This window comes from Passer domesticus, chromosome 2 (genome assembly GCF_036417665.1).
Source record: "Passer domesticus isolate bPasDom1 chromosome 2, bPasDom1.hap1, whole genome shotgun sequence".
NCBI lineage: Eukaryota > Metazoa > Chordata > Aves > Passeriformes > Passeridae > Passer > Passer domesticus.
Window position 1 is genome coordinate 55,818,137 of NC_087475.1, and position 20,832 is coordinate 55,838,968.

At 34.2% G+C, this 20,832-nt stretch overlaps 2 long non-coding RNA genes across 2 annotated transcripts in view; one reads left to right on the top strand and one right to left on the bottom strand.

Annotated features, from left to right (window-relative positions):
- Positions 1-20,832, bottom strand: part of LOC135293941 (uncharacterized) — a 73,356-nt gene that overhangs the window by 4,546 nt on the left and 47,978 nt on the right. Inside the window, exons 3-4 of the long non-coding RNA XR_010356060.1 lie at positions 18,124-18,199; positions 11,901-11,973 (exon numbers count right to left, since the gene is read on the bottom strand). This is a non-coding gene — a long non-coding RNA (uncharacterized LOC135293941). The remainder of the gene's footprint in view (positions 1-11,900; positions 11,974-18,123; positions 18,200-20,832) is intronic.
- On the top strand, positions 1,005-4,808 carry LOC135295622 (uncharacterized). The gene is made up of 2 exons (XR_010357753.1): positions 1,005-1,136; positions 4,682-4,808. It is a non-coding gene; the product is annotated as an uncharacterized LOC135295622 (long non-coding RNA).

A 20,832-nucleotide genomic window follows, 5' to 3' on the forward strand; every position in this document is an offset into this window, starting at 1 on the left:
ATACCACAAGAGTAGATATCTCCTGAAATTAAACAAAAAACAAATAAACCAAAAAAGCCAAAAACCCAACCAAACCAAAAGAACAACAACAACAACAACAAAAAAACCAACCTCAAAACCTAAAAACATAAAAAACCCCAACCAAACAACAAAAAAAACCCCACACAACAAAGCCCCAAACCCCTCAAATTTGAGAAATGGCTCTAGGTGTCTTCAATGTGATTAATCGTAAGAAATAAGCACTTAAGTGAAACAATTTGTCTTCTAGAAATGGCTGTGTTTCTTTGGTTTCTTCTTCATTGAATCACAGAATCATAGAACAACTCAGGTTGAAAGGGATATTTTGCTGGAAAAGGAGCCAACATGAGATGACCTAGCTCCCTGTCCAGTTGAATTTTGAAAACCTACAGTGATGAAGACTCTGCCATATCCCTTGGAAGGCCAAGTGAATGACTGTCTTCTTACTACAAACTTCTTATTAAGCTGAAACCTTTCCAAGTGCAACTTATACCCATCACCTCTGGTATATCACATATGGTATATCACATATACCATTGTCATCTCTATGCGTCTCTTTGTGAAAAGAGAGCCTCCATCCTCTTTGTAGGAAAGTTTAGAGTATTGGTTCCCCTTAAAGTTTCTCTTCAAGAGGTGAAATGCTGTAGTTCCTTCAATCTTTCCTCACCAGAGTGTTCTCCAGCCTTTTGCTAATCTTCTCAGCCCTCCTTTCGGCCCTCTGAAGGCTGTCTCCATCTTTCTTGTACTGGGGGGACCAGAACTGGAGATGGTAAGTTAGGTGTGGCCTGACAAGCGCTGAGTCTCTCTCTCTCTCTGCTAGTAATACCCTTGTAGATATAGCCCATGATCTGACTTGCCTTTTGTTGCTGCAGCATCACACTTGCTGACCCGTGTTCACCTGGTTCACCAGGAGCCCCAGGTGCCTCTCAGCAAGGCTGCTCCCCAGACACACAGATCCAGCCTGCATTGGGCTCCTTTGTTATGACCTCCCAGCTGCAGAACCTTGGACTTTGTCAATTGCTCACCCATATCACCATCCAGCCATCCAGCCTGTACCTTGCCAATTTGTCCAGCACAAGGCTGTGGGAAGCTGTGTTGAACATTTTGCTCAAGTCCAGGTAAACAGCATCCATACTCTCCTGACAAATCAGGTTAATTAGGCATAATTTTCCTTTAGTAAAACAGTGTTCCCTTTCCCTATCACCTGAATCATTTGATTTGGAATAGTTTTAAGGAAGATTCTTTACAATACTTTTCCAGGGAATGAAGTAAAGCTAATGGCCTGTAGTTTCCCAGGTCTTCTTTTGGGCTCTTCTTGTAGATGACATTTGTTCTTTTTCAGTCTTGAGAATGTCCCCCCATGTCCAGGATGTTTCAAATATTACAGGCAGCGACCTTGCACCAATATCAGTCACTTTTCTTAAACCCTAGGGGGAATTCTGTTCAGGGACACAAATTTGTGTGGGTTGAGCTCTTGCAAGAGACCACAGATCAATTCTTCCTTGACTATTGGTGTGTTGGTATGTTCATTGTCATAGCTGCCTGATCCTGTGATCTAGTATTAAATCAATATAATTAGTAATTCTTGGAGTATGTATATGTACTTTCATAAGTATGAAGTAATAAATTACAGCTGCATCAAAAGGTACTCCAATTGTTACATTACTACATTCTCCTAAATATATTTTATCAAAAAATTTATACATATATTTAAACAATACAGAATCAAGTGGAAGTAATTAAAACTTCCACTAAATGAAACTAAAACAGGGCTTTGACTTTTCCTTTATTTTGTTACCCTTAACAACATTTTTAAATTAGTGACTTTTTACGATTATTATTTTTTAGCACCTATATGAAGGAGGAAAATAGCTAGAAAAACATTATTTTCCTTATTTTTCTCATCTGTGTGTAGGTGAATAGAATAAAGTGATATAAGTACATAATTACTGTGTCAACTGTATACTTTGCTAAACAAAATCTAAAGGGAAGCGTGTTAAAGTATTAAATGTAGAAATCTGAGGGTTTATCAAAATTTTGGAGCCTAAAATAACCCCAAAATTTTGGGGTATATCTAATGTCTGTATATGCAGCTCAGAAAAATGAATAATTAAAGGATGAAATTTTCTTTGCACTCATCATCTTTAATTAAGTAGTCCAGAATTCTGAGTTTGGATAAATTATGCTTTATGCTGTTTCTCTCTGAAACAGCCCACAAAGATCTTTAATATGGACCACAAACTGCTGCAGTTTGAGGTACTCTGCAACACATAAGCTGCCTAAATGTGTGAGACAAAGTCATAATCTTTCAAAACCTCATCTACCATAGTATAATTACATGATTACACCTCTGAACTTCTCATTTCATCTTACTTTAACCTGTTAATCAAAAATGTTTTATAATAGAGATGAGTGATAATATCCCTGCATTTTGGAAGGTTATCTGAATTTTAATAATATTCTGGTTTTCAAGGTTCATAATATATTTTCAATTTACTATAGTTTGACCTTGGCAATGGAAGTTTCTTTCTGTCACATGAAAGTGTAAGCAATGTACCTTGGTTTTCTACAGAATAAGTTATAAATAAGAACTATTTTCCCTTTAAAAAAATGACAAATAAAAGATTGAAGTTAATTTTAACATTATTTTAAATATGTCTTAAGGAAAATTTAGGACTTTATTCCTGGCAAAAAAATTATGACTTTTCCTGACAAAATTTTATATACATACCATTATAAGTACTCTTTGTAAAGTATAATTATGTAACCATGGTGAAGTAATATTAAGTGACTAATTCTGTATCTGTGAAGCACAAAAATGGATGAAATTAACAAAATTTGGACATAAAATTCAGGAAAAAGAAAATATCACAATACATTTTATATGTCAGTTCAGATCAGGACAGGTTAGCCCTCAGCTCCAAATAAATATAATGAATTAGTAGGTAGAAGATATATGGAAATAACAGTATTATTGGAGAGTATGCCTCCAAAAGTGGGGAAAAATGGTACTCAAAGTAGTAAGTGCAAGCTATGTTTTCCTTCCTATCCAGTGTAGCAAAGCCAGTCAAAGGGGGGCAAAATGCACAAAATATTTTCCTTCATGAAATAAGTGAGAAAATTTATATTTTATATGTATTTTTTTAAAAGTAATAATATTATTCTGACTGCATAGAATTAAATCAAACAGAACCTGTCAGGTCAAGATTAATAAAAAATGAAACAGCAACAGATATAAGAAAGGATATTTTATTAAAAGTCTTTGATAGATCCATGGAAAAATGGTTAATTTGAATATACCTCTGTTTAATCTGGAAAATAGGATATTTTTTTTTTTTTTTTTCTCAAGACTAAAGCTAGTATCAAAGGAAAATGCAGAACCTCAACATTTCTGAATTAGGAAACATGAAGTACAGAAACTAATACGTATAGAGATGTGAATTAATTAATAAGTGTGACAGAGAGAAAAGACAAAGTCAATGAGACACTGTCACAGAAAAACAGTGTGGGATGTTTTTTCTTTTCCAAATAGAAATGTGTTTAACTCAGATGAGGGGAAAAAAATGTAAAAGGCAAGTATCCAGAGGCTATGTGCATAAGTGGATTTTTTTTTTTTATAATTTCATTCAGTATTTTTTTCATTTCAGTTGTTGTTATTTAAGTTGAAGTGAAAAACTATTCTGTTACTCTTTGAAGACTTTTTGTCAGTCACTGACATCATATCCTGGAGTGAAAATGCTTACATATGTTGAAGCCAGTTGGGTTCGTTATGATAAAATAGAGAATAGGAAAGGAATGAAGAAGGATTTTATTATATTTCAGGATGACTGAACCATAAGATTCCATAGTCAGCGAGGCGAGGTATTGTCTGATGAAGAAAGAGTATTTGAGATGCACTTATAGTGAACTTAAGTCTGCAAAAAATGACAACCACCAACAGCAAACGAGATTCAGAATGAGCTGTATCAAAAAATAATGAAATGCAGGCGAAAAAATTTCTTCTAAAACACGTGAATTTATTCTGCGTGATAAGACATCAGTTGTTAATGGACCACCTCCATGATCTTTTCTGGACAAGATGGATTTTTTTTTAATATCTATATACACATACAAACAGAAAGCTCATCAACTGAAGAAAGAAGCATAACATATTTTAAAAGTATTGATCTTCTATTGTTGCTGTTGCTTTTGCTATTGATTTTACAGGTGAGCTTCAACTTTTAATAGTCCACATTTTCTGAGAGTTACATGTATAATGATCAACAGAAAAGGACTTTAACCACCAGGCTATGTTTTTCCTGTGATTCTATTTCTATACAATATATCAAAAGATTGTTATGTTTGTGTTTGAGCCACGTGTTGTCTTCTGTATCATGTGGCTCACCTTAGAGTTACAAATTGTAAAGCATCTTTTCCACTTCTTGATTTTTAAAGGACATGAGTTGCCCTTTGAATCAGGAATTTAGAGAAATTTGGCAAATGGTCTTGAAAGCCACCTTGAAAACATTATTTACATTTAACTGAACTGGCAGGTAGGACCATCTGTCTCCTGTGCCTCTTTATGTTTTAAGATATGTTAACTAGTGACAGACTGAGTATTCATTGGGTTTGCATGGACCGATTTTGCTCTACAGAAGGTGTTAATAGTTTCCTCCATGTCCAGCAGAAAAAATGCCAGCCAGCTCCAAGGTGGATGTGCTGCTGACCAAAGCTGGAGACAATCAGAAATGATGGCAACACGTCTATGATAAAATATGTAAGAAGAAAAATAAATTATTGTGCATAAGGAATTGCTCTCAGAGAAAAGTGGAGTGAGATTATTTTAAAGGAACAGCTCTGCCAACACCAAGAGCAGTGAAGAAATGGGGGAAAGAGGTGCTGGAACTGAGATTCCCCTGCAGCCTGTGGTGCAGACCATGGTGGGGCAGGTGTGCCCCTGCAGCCCAGGCAGGAAGACAGGGCTGCAGAGATCCAACTGCAGCCCATGGAGGGGACCAAATCTAGAACAGATGGATGCCTGAGAGGAGGCTGTGAACTCATGGGAGGCATATGTCAGAGCAGATTTCTGGCAGGGATCTGCAGACCTGTGGTGAGAGTGGCCCACCCTCGAGCAGTTATGCTGTCAGAATTTGTGCCAATTCCCCATAGGGAATCTATGCTGTAGCAGGGGAAGGACTCTTCTCCCTGAGCAGCACAGAAACTATTTGTGGTGAACCAGCTTTAACACCTGTTGCCTGTCTCTCTGCACCTCATAGGAAAGAAAGCAGAGCTAGGAAGGAAGTGGAGTAACCTCCCCCCACTCCCCTTTTTCAGGCCTTTCACACTATGATCTGAGAACTGCTCATTAGGCCTTAGCACTTGATGAACAGCACCTGGACTGAGCTCCTCTTGAGCTTATTGGAAACAACAGCTGCTCCCAGGAACTGATGCTGTCTAATGAGCTCCTGCCTTTTTTTTTTTTTTTTTATGAACAGCCTCAGAACTTCTTCTTTATTTTTATTTCTTTTTTTTTAAGGAATAGAATAAAATTCTTGTGCTCACACTTTTAAAATGAGTTGTTGATCCAAAGGGCAGCCGGCAAGAAATGTGGTTATGACCAAAGCCCACCCTGTTGTGGCCTATAAACAGCAGTCCAAAATGAGAACATTTGAGCTCTTATGGTCCACAGCAGTCACTGTTGTCACTTTTATACTAAATGTGCTTTTACTGATACCTTTCCTGATGATTCTTTCAGTGATCTCAAAACACTCATTTGTAACAGTTGGGTGAAGCTGTTTTAATATCTATTTTTATTTCTCAATATCCTGCTCTGATTTTATTAGTAATAATTTCAATTAATATCCCCAATTCAAGCCTGTTTTGTCCACGATGGTATTTCATGAGTGATATGTCTTTGGGACATTATCTTAAACCATGAACTATTTCTTATATTTTCTCTTCCCTGTCCAGTTGTGAAGGGAAGTGGAAGAGTCACTGGTTGTGCCTGACATCCAGGCAGGGTCAACCCACTCTAAGTGTGAATGTTGTGAAGCTGTATATTACATCATTCAGTTTTGCAAGACTAAGTTCATGCATATTAGAAGTAATGTTTAAAAGTCTCTGAGATTCCGATGAGCATTGCACCTTATCCATAAGGCAGTCAACCTCATTTAATCAGAAGGGAAAAGTCAGCTACCTAAGAGAATTTGCAGGGCAATCACTCACACATAGGAAATTGAAGGTTATTCTTACAATTATTTTTCTTTTTGTCATACAGAAACTAATCTTAATTAGAGAGGATCAAGGACTTTATTGCTATTCCTATACCAAATATTAAGTCAGTGGAAATCTTAAAACTGTACAATCACCGTGTAGCGCAAGAGATTGCAGATGAGCACTGGTCACAATTGCAAAGACATGGAATAGTACATCGGTTAAATACCTACATTTAACAAAGTTTTTTTACTGAAGATGATTTAATGAAGATTCTAGTGTAACTGATTGTCACAATCCATCCTATCCTCTTATCAGACTCTATTCCTACCTACTTTCTATTCTGTTTGTGTTGGGGGCACAATAAGCAGTTCACTTCAGGATTAACAGGGAAGGAGATGGAGGCCAGCATCTGGAAAGACATAACCTCTAAGCTGGAGACCAAGCGAAACACCCAGGCTCTGGGCATGGAAACTGGATGATCTGAAAGTCAGTGTTTGAAGTGTCAGTAATTGTGGCTGAGCATGTGACTTGGTGGTGGTATGCATACATTCCGATATGCAAATTTACTAGTGGATAGCCCTAAGGAGGAATAGGGTTGGCCTAATTTCTGTTGCTCATGTTTATTTGTGTGCTGTTTATGTTTGTGGGTATGCCTGTAAAAATTCTGTCCACCTTTTTTTTTGCGTGCTTCTGGGTCCACACAGTGTGTATTTGTTGCGGCAAGATTTTTGTGAATGCACACTCAGCCTCACTACTGGCAGGACACATCTCTGAGAACCACAGCAGACTCTCCTCCAGCCAGCCAGGAAAGGTGGTGTCTCCTGAGTCTTCAAGTCAAGCCTAGGTTTTCTTTTTTTTTTTTTTTTCAAATACAACCCCACCAAAATCCACAAACTAACAGAAATATGTATCTCTACCTTAGTAGTAGAAGGAGTTTACGTAATAAATGTAGACATAAGGTACATGGTAGCTGCAGAACAAAAGCAGGACAGGGAGTACATTCCAATATTAAACATTTATTTTTCATATTGTTTAACTCTTTTTCATAGTGTTAATTCTTTAACAATTTCCTGACTGATTTTGATTATTCCATTTTTCCATCTTCATGCAAATCTGACAAAAAGAATACTTGCTTTAAGTATCATGGATTCCAAACACTTGAGATTTGATTCTAAGTATGGAGATTACCAGATTATCTTTAATTTGGTAGTACAGACATAGCTTTATAGGCTTAATTTTTAGGTGGCTAAAATTAAATTGAGTGAAGTAGAAGACATATAAACCTGTTATTTTATAATATCTAATTAGCCTTTTTGAGGTCTTTGTGCTACTTCGTATTGTGGCCCTAAGAGGAAAAAAATAAAACAGGACCTGCTAAGCAAATAAAATCTAGGCATTCTTCTGAAAGATCATAGGGAATCTATTAAATTCATAGGCTGTCTACTTTCCCCATTCATAAAAATTTGTTTTGTCATAATTCCTAAATTATGACAAAAATTTTCACTAGAGGATTTAAACTGAAATATATGGATAAAATGTTTTAAATTATATATTGCTCTTTGAACGAAAAAAGAGTGAAAGACCTTCTGTCTTCTTTGAATTTGAGATAAAAATTAAATTCAGTGACTCTTGCATGCTATTCAGGAACTGTCCATTACTAAATAATAGTTAAACAATACATAGAATTTAGAAAATATAATGGTAGGTAAAGTTATTAATATGTGAATAGCACATTATCATCAACCGAAAAACAGAAATAAATATCATTTATCATCGTCAGTCACTGGTAACTTGTGCTCAGTGTAAAAGACTGTTGATTACTGAATAATTTTGAATAATTTTCAAATTAAGATTTACCAACTTAGTTTATTCTCCCATTGCAGCAGTAATAATTTGATACCTCATTTTCTTGTTGCTTTTGCATATATTTTATATCAGTCCATCATTATTTTTAATTGCAAAGGCAAAACTAGCAATGAAAATTGTGCAGAAAATCAGTAGAACTTTGAGTCTTAATTCTCTTTAGTATTAAATTACTTCCATGTGGTAAAATCGGCCTTCAGCTTCCTAGCAAGCAAACTTATTTTCTTAATAGCTGGAATCTTCCTGATAATACTTAAGAAAAAACATTATTCCTAACATAAGAGAATATATATCTATTTTCTTATTGTGCATAAAGACAATAAATTCTTTAATACTTTGTAACACCTTATGAATTTAAACTTACATGTGATATTAGCAGTGCATTTTATTAACTGAGTTGCTGTTCAAACTGCCTAAATTTCAAAACTTATGGATCATCCACACCACCTCCAACCTGAAATACTGAAGATCCAGTAGAGAAGGATTTTTCATTAGAGTATAACTTTAGAATTTTTCACTCAGGAAAAAAAAGCCAAAGTCAGACATAAGAAACTACTATTAATGACAAACTATGTGTCCAGTTTCAGTCCCTTATTTAGGTGGTGTTTTCTTTAGATTTCCTGAGTTTCACTAAATTGGAGAATATGTCGATCAAGTCCTAAAATATGTATTGAAATGCTTAAGAAAATGTGAGGGATCTATTCCACTGCACATATACTTTTGTTTATTAAGTGGAAAATATTAAAGTGGAAATTAAGCGCCTGAGAAAAATGTAGAAGCACTCTCTACTCCTGCTGCAGTAGAGCTACCATGGTTTACAACCCTTTTTCATGAGTCTTGTAGATTTGCAGTGACTAAGTCTTTAGAACTGGGTTGTTGATATAAGCAGTTGTAGCAAGTTGATAGGAAAATATAGGTTGAAAGAGATAATTGGTATCCCCATGTAGTCAGGCAGTACAGCCTAGAGGTATGCAAGATTTAATCTGTTGAGTTTAATAAGCAAGGCTGAAGAAGTAACTTGTTAGAAAAGAGAGAATGAAGATGTTTTAGCTCTTTCTTTCTCTCCAGGAAAAGCTAACCATGGAGTTGAATGATCCTTAAGACCTCATCAATACAAAAATAAAAATGGCCAAAAAGGATTAAATGCAATTATGGAAGCATAAGTACCACAGAAAAATTCAAATTGGTAGCTTTGTCAAGTCTGTTTTGTAATCCCAGAGGTAATTCATCTAGTAATTTTAATTTGCATCCTGCATGAGACTTTTAGACACTAATCACTAGACAGAGTTATTTTGTGTTGTTTTCTGATTGCAGGCAGTGCAATTGGTAATGAATTACCAGGGTAATTCAGATTGTCAAGGAAAAGGGAGCATTTTTATTATAGTATCTAATTCTATTTGTTCAAATAGCTCCAAAGAATACGCACAATTAATATGAAAATCTGTCCCAATAGCTGCCCTTATTTGTCTGAGAAATGGTCCAGAAAATAGAACATGTGAAAGTTTTCTTTCCCAAAATTCAGGGTCCTGAGTTTGCCCTATGCCTGACCCATATTCCTCAGGATTGTAAATTCCACCAGTGTATGATTATGGTCAGCTCAGGCTGTTGTCATCACCAATTAGCTCAGTTGCATTGGCGTTCATCAGGTATGGTATCACATCCCTTCCTGTGGGGTCGTCTGTTAGTTGGTGTAGGACATTACCCTCCATGCATTCCAAGATCAGCTATACTGCATTTTCAGCAGGTGCCAAGCTGATTGAAATCCCCCAGCAGGACAAGTATCTGCAAGCATGTTACCTCCTGGAGCTGGAGTAAGGAGGCTTCCACACAGGTATCTTGTAGTGGGCACCAGTCACAAGGCTCCCTTTGCTGCCTGAGTCTCTGACTCTCACCCACAAACTTTCAACCTGTTTATGGCCATTTTTCAGAGAGCTCGTTCCCTATCCATGTTTTGATGTAGAAAGCATTTCTGCCTTTCCTTCCTTCCTTGCCTGTGCTTTCTGAACAGCCCATAGTCATAGATAGCCTCACACCAGTCACTGGATTCATCACACCATGAATGGTGTTTCCATCACTCCCTGGATAGCTTTGTCCAGCTTGACCACCATTTTAGTGAAGAAATTTTTCCTAATATTCAAACTAAACCTTCCCTGACAAAACTTGGGGCCATTTCCTCTATGGCTCATCACTATGGAAAAGAGACCAACATCACCTTCCTACCACCTCAGGTGGGTGTTTCAGAGCAATAAGAGTTTCCATCATCCTCCTTTCTCCAGGCTACAGAATCCCAGTTTTCTCACCCTCTCTTCACAGCGTTTGCTCTCTAGATCTTTTACCAGCTTCATTGCTTTTTTTGGGAAATCACCTGTCTAGGCTTAGGGCCTGATCACATATATTCAATAAGTAGCAGAGAAGACTGCAACAGCATAAAATCATCAGGCAAGAGCAAGCAAGGAAAACTCGCACCTTAGTTACAACTTTCTGGTTGATGAGTTCTCATGTCTGATCACCTGAACCTTAAGGATAAAACTAATCAGGATAGCTGTCAATACTAAGTCCACAACTTCAGATCTATAGAAATGTATAATCACAAATTATATATAATTTAGAATATAATTTTTAAAAAGTGAGAGTTTTGTATTAGTTTTTAATTCAAAAGAGAAAATCAGTCAAAAACTTTGTTTCTTTGTATACTAGATTTATCCTTTAAATAGAATATGAACATATAGACAGATGCCATATGAGAGAGATGGCATATGAAAGACAAACCACTTTTGTAGTAGGTTATTATCAGAGAATTAGGATTTACAGAACAGATCTTTTCTAATGACTTAAAGTTATTCTTCTGTTTTGTGCATTTTTATTACTGTGACTAACAGGATTAAACAGTACATGATAAGACTTTTAATAGACTTTCTTTTTTTTTCATTATTTTAACAACAAATATTTTTAATACTGTTTTCTTAGGAGCTTTTTGTCAATAATGAACAACAACCAACAGCTTATATTCACTCCTTATAAAGCACTATGCAGAACACTATACAAGGAATAACCTCTGTTATCGCTCATAAAATGTATCATACTTTTAAATATAGATAAAATTATTTCCCAATATACTGCATTCTGCACATAGTCTGGAGTGATATGTATGACATTTGTTATGAAGATCCAATTGGTAATTCTTAAATTTCTTAAATCTCATCTAAATTATTTTTTCAGGAATTTTAGACCTATGTTCATATCACCATCTTTGACCATCTCCTATTTAGAATACATATCTCCTATTTAGAATACATACATATTTTATTATATATATAAGCTATTCTAATGGTACTGAGAACACAGAGTTTTTGCCTTTGTTGCTGTTATTTTTTTAATTATTAAAGAAAGTAATTTATATGCAGTATATAGTCTCTAATTTTTATAGAAAGTAAAAGAATTAGCCTGTCCAAATATTTTGAAAGCTTCATCTAAAAAAATACAAACTTTAAATTACAGATGAGGAAATCAATATTTCTACTGCGAGCATATAGAATATTGTTTGTAAAGAAAATAAATAACACTGCCAATATAGATAAAACAATGACTTCGTGAGTAAGAGCAGGAGAAAGTAATGTAAGTTTTATACTGGAGTTTATGATAATTACCTTATATTAACTAAGCTAAAAGTCAATGTATTTTCACCATCTATTTTCAAATTATTTTACTGATAAATAACTATTAGCCATCATATACAATATATGGGCATAATCTGCATAGACATAGTAACGTTGTGTAAGAAATTTCAAAAATTGCAACTGAAACATGATAGATTTTGACATTACCTTCTATTGAAAAGGGAGGGCTCAGATGTACAAAATTAAGTCAGTAGGGACTCTCCATGAATTTCAGCTGGAGCTGAAAAGGCAGTTCAAAGTAGGCACATGAATCACCCAGAACACCAAGTGACCACTAAGACAGCAACATCAGAAACATCAAGACATTGCAAGTAATAAAAAGGAGGTACAAGCTGACCAGAGCTGAGGAAAATGTTGCAAAGTAAAATTCTGTTCTTCATTTATAAGAAATATTTTTTCGTGAATTCTGATGATTACCTGTTCTCTTCATGCTTCACTGAGGAAACTTCCTTCTCGATATAAAATCCCTGTTGTTTCTACTGTTCTGTAAGCATTCCATTCTGAGATGCTCTTTGAATACATGAGCCCAGTTTTTCCCAAAGCTTCCCTCTCCCATGGTGGTTCAGATTGTATGCACCAAAAAAGACAAGCCCCTGAGATTGCAGTAGCCTTCTCTGGTGCATAAACCTATCTATCAAAATAAAGATACACAGAGCAAAATTTGTAAATGACAAATTTATCACATCAGTTACTTTTTAAATTCCAAACCCATTTTATGTTATAGAAGGTGTTATATTAGATTTTATTTATAAATATTTAGTTCCTAGATATCAAAGCACACTTATAGATAGCATCCATGATGTTCTACTGAAATAGAGTTATGCAATTATAAAATTCTTTAAAGTTCCTGGACTGTCTTCATAAAAGAACATGTCTTAAACTGATTAACCACTTAATCTGCATTGAAATACTTTTGTGCTGTCAAAAGTTAGGAAAAAATTGGTTTTGCATTCCTAATCAACTTTATTTTTTTCCATAGTAGTATTGCTTGCCATTTGTAACTAAGGCTATTATAAAACAGAAGATATATGTTCTTTAATAACAAAAATGTTGGTTTTTACTTATTTTTAGAATTCATAATTCAGAAGCTATTTAAAGATGCAAATTATTGTAGCAAAACTTCATGGGGCCATAAAGATTTATAAGCTGTTAAATGATCTTCAGGGCAGGAGCAAATAACATGTAACACCTGGCGTAGACAGTATGTTTAATGATAATACAAATCCTTTATGGTACATTACCACCTTCAGAAATGAATAATGTTCTAAAATCATTTCCACAAAAAGTTACAGATGAGGGTCAGCACATAATGTAATTGCGCTGAACAAAATCAGCAAATAGAATTTATCTAACTCTTCTGTGCAAGCTCTCTTACCATTAATATTCCCTAACAAACAGAATTTAAGGTGTGTTTGTGATGGATGACATTTATTTCTTTGAGCATCTGAACTATTTTGCTATTTATCAGAATTAGAGTTATTATGCATTCTATTCCTCATTATGTGCCTAATTAATTTACTGTATTAAAAATTCATCTTACTTTGTTGAGATCAGGCAAGCCAAAACCTTTTAATTTTATTGTGCTCAAAAGATTAATTTTCTTTGCTACCATAAGGATTAATAATTTATTAATATTACCTGAATCAATCAGAAAATCAGTTCCCCCCCCCCATTTATTGCAAAGCTAAAGGGCTTCACTAAGCATTTGCTTTCCTGCAAATTTAAAATATTTAATTGGCAAGAATGGTGCTATATTGAACTAAGTATTGTGTACTTTTACAATACATTTAGGGGTATATAACGGCTTTACCGTGGAAGAAAGACAGCAAATGGTCATTCTGAACATAATAATTTTAGTGAAACTCACTAAAATGTTGGGTTGGGTTTTTTACTTTGAAAGATAACAAAGGGGTTGTGAAAACTGATAATATCATTCAGATTTTTAATACTGAATTCTTTTTTTTTCAGTCTGTATCAACAAAATCAAGCAATTAAAATTCCTATGACAATGCAATGGAGTCAAGAGTTTTGAAAATGAACAAGTAAATAGATGATTAGATGAACAGAATATATATTCTCAACATTCAAAGGACTAAATAATTTTGATGAAAGTTGGTCTCTTATAAAGACAAATATTTCGTTCCACCATGTTATTTGAAAGAGTTACATTATAGATGTGTCTGTACATCTGTAATGTAACTCTTTATAGACACTACATATCAGAAATACATATATACTGAAATATATAATTTTGTCTTCAACTGAGGATTTTTTAATCTGTTAGAAAATACTGTAATTTTACAGATTTTTTGATGTTTGAGTTTTTGTTATTAATCAGATTTTATGAAGACTCTTTTCTCTTCTTTGAATAATTCAATTGTAAATATACGTAATTATTTTATATGTATATTGTACCCTTTGTAATATTCCAAATCCTAATAAAAAGAAAAAAAAAAAAAAAAGCAATTTCACCAATTATTTTCCCCTTTTTACTTCACTATAAGATGTGCTGTATTTCACGTGAAAAAAAATATTTATGAATAAAAACTATATAACTTTCTACATGCTATGGGCACATATTAAATCAATGTTCACAATTTTTACTAAGAAATATGATGGCTAAGGTGTTCCATTTATCATTGACTGAGAATGAGATTTATCTTGGCAAACATTTACTGTCTTTAAATTTGATATGTAGTCTAAGACAAACTGTGTTGATTAATTCCATTTCAGAGTCAATGAAAAGAGACTGAAGATACATGACCATAAGATACATGGAAAGAATAGACATTTTTAGGTGTATTTTTTCAGTAGATCACTTAATTTATAGGAGGATGAAGAGAAGAAAAACAAAACCTCTTCTTGAAAAGTGTCATTAAAATACATATATCTTCCATATTCCACTTTTTATCCAAGTATTTTTAATAATATTTCATTTTTTTGTCTATAAAGGCCATCTTATTCCCATGTAAATTAAAAAAAAAATCTGCTTAATTATGGCCTTATCAAGCAGAATTATTATACAGGCGTCAAGGAAAATGCAGGTGAAACCAACACCCTGAATGTGTGGAGAATTGTAATTCTTCAGGAAAGGGAAATGCTGGTCCAAGAAGAATGAGCCCAGACCCTAACACAAGCAAGGACTCCTTCACGAAAATTTGGTACACAAAGAGGTGTTGATAAGAAAACTCAGGCTCTGCGTTTGGATACTTGGATGAGTATTCTGACATTTGGGTGACTGTTAAACTACTCTCTCCAAAGAGACTCCAAATTGCTTTCTCTTAAACAAACAGTCTTTTATAGGCAATAAGGTCCTGAAGAACATTAACAAATATTATTTAAGAGTAGGAGATTCACAGGATTGTGCCTCTCAGGCTGCATCCATCCCAGTACACCTAAATGTCAAGCCATGGTCTTGAACACTGGCACACTTCTCTCTGACTGCCTGCATGCTTTTCAGCATATTTTGTCCCACACCAGCTATCATGCTCCTAGAAGAGCTCAGATGTGGTTTGGGGAATAACAAATTTGTTGCAAATAATGTGGTCAAGGCCACCCTGCTCTGAAATGGAATTAAATCTATTCCCACAAATGAGAATCAGCCTTTCACACACCTGTGGGGGCAGAGGAAAAATGTCCTGGCCTATTTTACAACATGCAAACATAGTTTAATAGAAAAAGACCAAATTTTTGCATCCTATACTAGGGACAGCCATAAACATTTGCCATTTTGTAAAAACACATTCTTAAATGCGTGCAAAAGTTTAAGGTCAAAAGCTGATTGATTACACAATTATACATCCCTATAATTAAGCAGCACTGAACACTAGCGTTTAAGAATCTAGTTCTGGATTCAGATCCTGTAATTTCCATATGTAATTAGCTTCAGTGAACTTTCTAAACTTTTTTAAAATTTTATTTCATAGCCACTTTCAGCTTATTTTGCACTCGCCATATCTGAAATAATAGACATTACACTTTTGTGGAATTTATGTATCACTTAGTAGATATTTTCCCATCAACCGAGTAGACACTAAGAATGAGATTTTGCAACACTTGCCTAAAAGCATGGATCATCTGGCAGCATGGGAAAGCCAGGCACAGATAGGTAGCAGCAAAAGTTTTTTAACCTGTAGTGATACCACACTACCTTCTCAATGCTGTACGTTGCTATGGAATTGGGTGTCTACAGGGCCCAGTTCTATTGCATATGTTAACTAGACGTTACTGTAAGAAAATGTGCATAGATGTTTCTCTGGATTTGAAAAGTTTACTATGCAGACATCTAAGAATTACTGCTAAAGAAGTCCTTGTAAAACATGAATTAGTAAACTTACCACAAAACCCAGTCTTCCAGGTCCTTATATAAATTGCCATAGAGTATCAATTCTCTGTGCAATCAGGGATGATTTTTTCAGTGTGGTACTCCACGGTGTTTAATTCCTGCCATTTTCTTTTCCTGTCTAAAGCTGCATATACCTCATGCATTCCTCTGCTCTGTTCCATAAACAATTCATAGAAACAGCATGATCTGTGATGTACAAATTAATATACAAAACATATTTGAATTGTTTAGTTGTCTTAATGGTACTAACATATTTAAATTCCACTGGTAGATTTTAATAACTTAGTCGTGGTGTCACATACAGGAACCCTACAAGGTAGTGATATACAATTAGAAGGATTTGTGGGTTTTGTGTTTAATGTTTGTAGCAGATGTTAACTATTTTATATGGAAGGTGCACTCTCTGTGTATGTATTTTAACACAAAATTATTTTGATTTTTGTTCAAGTTAATTAAATCTATTTTTTCCAACATTCTGAAATGGTTTCTATTGTAAAATTTCATCACATGCATGCATGATTGGCTATTAGTAAACAGATATCACAAATATACATATACATATATTTTATAAATACATAGCAAGACTAATAATGAACTTGGATTGATACAGAACTGTAAAAAAAACACAGAAATTTCGCATACAGTGGAGATTTTAGACCAAATTTAAATTTTCTAGTAAACATAGGTGCATATATTCAAAATCATAAACTTGATAGTCTTCTGTCATCTGTTACTTGACAGTGAAGCACAAAAAAAAAGTTAATTTGAGAGACAATTTAGCTAGAAGTTTCCTTAGTTCCTTTGAGATGTGCTTCTACATGTAACAGGGCTTTTTCTGAGCTGGTTAAAGCTCAGCATCCTGTGAATAACCTGATGTGGCTGAAGTATACAAAATTTGTATTAGTATGAGGTACTTTCATAAACAGCTATTGTGTGTGTATATATATATGTGTGTGTATATATACAAAGATGAGTTGATCTACTCTAATTATTAAAAATAATCACCAGTTTGAAACTCAAAAAATGGTGCAAATAATGTTTTTTGTTTTTTTCTGCCTCAAGAGGTTTTGCTATGGACACACATGTTATGATAAGATAGTGAAGTTACTATCAGTTTTTCTACTGCAGCTACTGCACAAGACCCAGCAAAATAGTAATAATTTTAAAAAATCATAAAGAAAGGAAAAAGCAAGAAGAAATGTAGGGATTAGAACAGTTGATATGAAAATAGGAGAAAATGTACAAGTTTTAAGACAAATTCTACTGGTTAAAACACAAACTGTCCAATGAATTGGCACTAGGTTTAGGCTTCCACCCAGGTTGGTAAGGCCTGTAGCAACTAAAGCTGCACAGCTGTGTTTCTTTTCATGTTTTCTTTGTATGACTCAATGATTCTTGAATTATGTTCTGCACAGTGGAACCAGGCTAATAGACTTAGTAGCTTACACAATGGTTAGGGCACTTAAGTGGAAAATTGAAATATGGTTTTTAATCAACTCATGCACAGAAAGGAGCTGGACGTCTATCTCACTCTTTGTATGTAATTTTTATTTAACATAAAGGCACTTGAAAAAGCAGGCAGGTTCACCACTGGATTAAAAAACCCTAAACAATAAAACCACAATAAGCAAACAAACCTGAGTTTTGTTCAGTTATTTGAAAGACTGAAAGTAAGTGGATAACTTTACCTGGAAACTACAGACTCCTACTGATATCTTTTTGTATGTCTTCTGAGTGAGGCTTTCAAATGGGATACTTAAGCTTTGTATCTTCACCCAAAGTACAGTAAGCATTAAATAGAAGCATATTCTTGCTCAGTGTTTTGAAATATCTAGCCTATAGTCAGTACCTTTGATGTTCCCCCTCTGACCCACATTCACTATTAATGGGTATTTGATATGATTAAGCTTTATTTTAGGTTATAGTCTTTACCAGAGTGAGTATAGTGGAATTATATCTGCACTGTGGCAAGATGGCTTGTCAGTATACACATTTATCAGGTATAGTGATAAAGATGCAACTTACAATTTTGCAGCAGCAGTAAAATCCCCTGGGTAATGGCAAAATGTAATGACATAGATGCTGAGTGAGGCAGTGGCACCTGAGAATAAAGGGATAGCTTTATGAAGAGAGAGGTATAAAAATATACACATCACAGTTCTTGTGTCTCTGTGAGGAAATTTTTTGAAACTGCTATCAGGGAATGCAGTATGGAAAAACATACCTTTGTACAAGATCATAAAATTAAAAGCTACTTATGCTGACAATTTATATTTTTATGGTGTCTGTCTTTCTTCCATCTAGGTACATTTTTATGTGCAGTCATCATATAATTTTAAAAGTGAACTAATTGAATCATAACTAAGAACCAAAACCATCCATACACAAAAAAACCCAAAAGAAAACAAAAGAAAACAAAAGAAAAAACAAAAACCAAAACAAACAAACAAAAACACCTAGAAACAAACAAACAAAAAAAAATCAGTGCATGATAATTCAGATTTTCCCAAAACTTTTGCTGGCAGTTTTCTATATCTGAGGCAATGGCTGGGACAAATTCTAGAAACATAAACCACAAAATTTACATAATAAAGACCAAACACACATAAATTGTATAATATATTATTTACAATGGGTTATGTTAATTGTATTACTCTGAATAAACTTGTCAAGAATGTCTTATGTTATAAAAAGGGTAATTTGCATTATCTTATAAAATAGCAATATTTTCCCAGCTGGTTATATTTCAATCACACAATATGCTCATTTGAGCACTTTTAAATGATCTTTAGGAGGAAGACAAGATTTGCAATGTTAAGACTGTTTGTTTTGTTTTGGGGTTTGGAGTCTTTTTCTGTAAAAACTGCAGACTGCACAGTTGTCAATTTCTATTACTAAAAACCATGTAGGTTTTGATGATAACTGACAAAAGACAAACTATTTTAATAAAAAAGCAAAACAAAACAGGATGTAAATTTCTATTATTTGATTGAAAGGATTGTTGAGCTAAAGTAATAAACTTCAAAAGCTTTTTTTAGTTTTTACCTCAATTGTTAAGTTTTAAAAGTACAGTTTTAGGAACCAGATGCAGCTTCTATTGTAAAGATAAAAAAAGGGTACTGTAATACATATAGCTTTGGGGAAAGATTCTTCTGGATACTTTTTATGGTTCTATATCCCATCAGAACAACTTCTGCTGATTTCTCTGAGGGACAGTTAAATTGAAAGCCTGAATGCAAAAGCAAACACCTTTTGTTACCTGTATTAGGATAAAAGTTCTATATATTGTTCTCTGCAATACCTTCTTTAAAATGTCCATCTGGGTAATTTCCAGTAGTGAAACTACTGTCCATGTAGTAGTCATAGATTCAGTAAGGGGAAGATGACAGGTTTTCCAGTACTCGGATAAGACATGTTTTAGTGAAAAGGATATCAAAATTGTGCCTGCTCATCACAGCAAATGAATGGCTTGTTAACAAAATGTCACTGCAGAGTTTGAGAAGCCAGCTGTCAGAAAATTAGAAAAGAACTGCCTAAAGCAGGCATAAAAAAATATACATATTGTTTGTTCATGGACTTCTTGATTGCTTCCATGTTTCCTATTTCTAATAATTTTGCCTAAACAATTTTAAATAAATAATTTTTCCTTTGGGGTATTGTGGGGTTTTTTGGTTTGTTTTTTGTTGATAGAGGGGCTCTTCTGCAAGAAAAAAAGGGAATGTTCTCCTTTATATTTTACTTTGTAAGCACAGGGAAAACTAGCCTATGTAATTCTGCTTGCTGACCAGCTGTTCACATTCCTTGAAACAATGAAATATCGTGATAGCAGTGTATCATTTTGAAGACACAGAAGGAACAATTTTTTTTAATAACCTGGATGTGGCCAGAGGTAATCTCACATTGCAGATAAACTGCAAGGCTTTTGTTTCTGTTTCATACCAAAACCACACTCCTAAGATTTATAGAAAAAAAGAAGTCTTGCAGGAAAACTATTAAAATCTTACATGTAAATGAAAGATAATTTTAAATGCTTACTTCTGGAGTGCAGGTTAAACAGCTAATGTGTTTCAAATTGCAGTAGCTGGCTTTTTGTGAGCAACAGCATTAAATGCCAAAGGTTTTATTTGTTAGAATTTTTTTCAGTAATTTACTGTCATTATAAGTGAGATGAATTTTAAAACTATGTACTAAATTTGCACTAAAAGCAGAAGCAGAGAGGAGAAGAATGAAAATGTTCATGCTCTGGGGACAAAACTCAAGAGAAAAAATGTAGTACAATGAGCAGATAGACTGTGAATACTTTTCAGAATTTTCTGTGGTAAGAAGTTATGCATAGTGGACCAAAAGCCAATAGAAATAATGACACAGGGAAAATGTAACAAGCAATCAATAAGAAACAAGCCCTAATTAATGTCAAATGATGAAAAGAGTACTATATTGAGGTCATGATTTCCTGTTTTCTAAAATCTATTTTTTTCAGTGTAGTAATGATTAAAAAAAAAAGAAAAAGGAAAAATTACAAAGATACAGTATTAGAGTGGAGAATTTACTGAAGCAAACCTAAATTTTCAGTTGTTTTTGCTGCACAGTACAGAAAGTCTACAAAAAATCTGTGCATTTGTTACCACCCCCTCACCCTCCCCCAAAAAAGCAAACAAGGAAACAAACAAAAAAAAACCCACAAAAACCAAAACCCAAACAACTTCTGAAAACAGGGAAGAGAAAAGCAGGATG